The sequence below is a fragment of the Terrapene carolina genome, unplaced genomic scaffold (assembly GCF_002925995.2).
Source record: "Terrapene carolina triunguis isolate 2854851 unplaced genomic scaffold, T_m_triunguis-2.0 Scaffold96, whole genome shotgun sequence".
Taxonomy (NCBI): domain Eukaryota; kingdom Metazoa; phylum Chordata; order Testudines; family Emydidae; genus Terrapene; species Terrapene triunguis.
In genome coordinates, this window is record NW_020664447.1 from 8625382 (window position 1) to 8628128 (window position 2747).

Sequence of the window (2747 nt, forward strand, 5' to 3'; positions counted from 1 at the left end):
TTACTAATTGAGTCCCATAACAGCCACTCCATGTTGGGAATGTGGATTACAAGGTACATCAGGGATGTGTAAGATGTAGGATTTTTACTGTTGAAACTTCAACCACTTGCCCTTCTTTATTCCAAAATATTTGAACACATGAATAGTTGATCACATCAGCTCAACAAGTAATGAGAAAGGTTCTTAGCATCACTTAACTAATTTAAAAGCATTTCAAGGGCCAGATCTGCCAAGTCAAAAGCCTAGAATTATACACAGAACTGATACACATGCAAATACTGTAACAAGGTGGTCCTTGCAAATCAGATATTTTCACATGCAAACCGGAGTTGTTTACCTAATGCCCACATGGCTACTTGCATGCACAAATACCTGATTTGCAGATGGAATTTCAGCAACCGTCAATGCAAATTAGCCGCACAATTGCACATGCATTTTTGTGCATGGCTGAAAGTCAGTTTAGAAAAGATCATAAATATAATGGTACAATATTTAGTTTAAAGAATAATCAAGTCAGAGAAGAGTTATTTTAATGACTAAGGTAAGTAGTCAGAATGCAGGTAAAGAGCCCAATTGTGATTATAGCCATTTGAATGGCAAAATCCCTGTTGTCTTCAGAGATCGTCACTAAGTTTATCAGTCTGACTCAATTGTTTGCAATCTAACCTTTGAACCTTTGTGTGGTTTGGGACTCCATCTTCTGATTTTATTTTTCTTTTATTATGGTGCAACTGAGAAAGTTTTAGGCAACTGTGCAAAACAAAGAGAATATTGCTTTCCAAACCTATGTGTCAGGCACCTTTGACAAGAGTCTTCCCTCCACTGAAAATATTCTGTCAAGACCTAACCAAAAACTCCCAGAGCACATGAAAATACTTCAAAATCTAAGGCTATAAAACCTAAGGAAAGTGTGAGGAAAAGAGATTGGCCGTTCACTGCCTGAAGAACAGTGGACGTAAGCTTGTTTTTCGTTGTATGCGGTCTTTATTGCTGGTCAAGTGTACTGAAAGCAGTTCTGTTGCTTTTGCACAGCTCTGGTTATAACTTTGTTGATGTCATTGGATGTTTGATTTCATCCACCTTTGTCAGAAAGGAATTTGGCCCTTGGGTGTTACCGTTGAAACAGAATTGTAGGTGTGATTGAAAAGGATGTGTTGGAAAACTGCTAAGGCTAAAGAGTCAAATACAGAATGTTACTTTGCCAAACCTTTGTTTTTACTGTTGAATATAATTTTTCATAACAGAGACCAGGCCCTGATTCTCATTTTCACTAAGACCACTTTACCCCGCTCTAGAAAATGACAGTTACACCAGTTCAGGGTCCTTCTTCACTGCTGTGGTGGTGTAAACTGACATTAGTGTAAATGAGAATCATGCTCCAAGAGTCTAAAATCAAGATGAAATCATTTTGTTTCTTGAAATGCAAGTGAAAACAGTCCTCTCAGTAACAGTGTGTGGAAGTAAATTAAAGCTTTCTGTCTAGAACAAGTACACAGAGGTGCTTCTACACAGTTCAGAAGGCCACTGATAATCTAGTCACACAGCTCTGCAATCATTAGAGTCACAGTAAAATATGCTGAAGACCACATGTTTGAAACTAACATATAGTGAAGTTTAGGATTAATTCCTGACTGAGAAATTTGAGTGTTTTGTGTTTAGAGGTTTTTTTATTTTAGTTTCGGGAGCTGTTTTGTCAAGTCTCCAAACTGTAAATTGAACAACATGGAAACTTTATATAAAAATTATTTTGCTTTCATTAGTCTTTATTTTAAAATTGAACAAGTATAAATTGTTTTTCCAACTGAACAAATAACCGTTATTCTGCCATGGCAAATAAGAAGTCATGCCACCTTAATCAACCTTTGTGGCATCAGAATCCAACAGCTTCTGCCATGGAAATAAATCTTATGCTGCCACAGAATTCTGTGGGTTCTGATTATGACAGTGTGTGGGCTTTGCCCACTATGTTTCCCTGACTGAAGGGATTCATTAATGTAACTACTGAATTGTAAACCAGGGCATCTTCCAGAGCACATCTCTGTTCTCTGGCAGTCTGAATAATACGGGGGAATTAATGGTATTTGAGGCTAAACAGTCTCCTGTTTTTGAAAGTGATGAGTGGAGAAAACAGTGGTAAGAAAGGTAAAAATGATAGGAACCATGAAAATAAGGGTGTAGAGATATTGGATTATGCATTTTTCCCTTCTTTTTATAATCCTGCTCATGTCATTATATAACAATGGATGACTGCATGCATTTTACTTTGTTTGGATAACTTCACTAGCATGACAAAATATACAAGTGTTATCAAAGTTAATGCACCAAGAAACTGTCTAGGACAGGTTTAATATGGTACTGAGGTTTTATATCTTGCAACCTTATTGTACCACTGTCCATAACCTGACAGTGGAAAATTATTGCTGGCATCTCTTTCTCTTCTCCCAGAGTTATGCATTATTTTCCATTCTCACTCTTTAGTATAACGTGTGTGCACGGGCTATGTTAGGTCATGTCTAAACTGTGGGGACTATATTGGCATAGCTACGGTACCATGGCTGTGCCAGCATAACCCCATAGTATCAACTACATTGATGGAAATGACCTATATAGTCTAGCTGCTAGCACAGTGCTGAAGCAGGGAGAGGGGGAAAGGATTGCAGGGACCAAAGGTCGGGAGGTGTTGAAACGGGTGGGCGGGGTTTTCCAGTGGGGTGAGGGAGCAATGGGAGTGTACAGAGAGGCTTGCA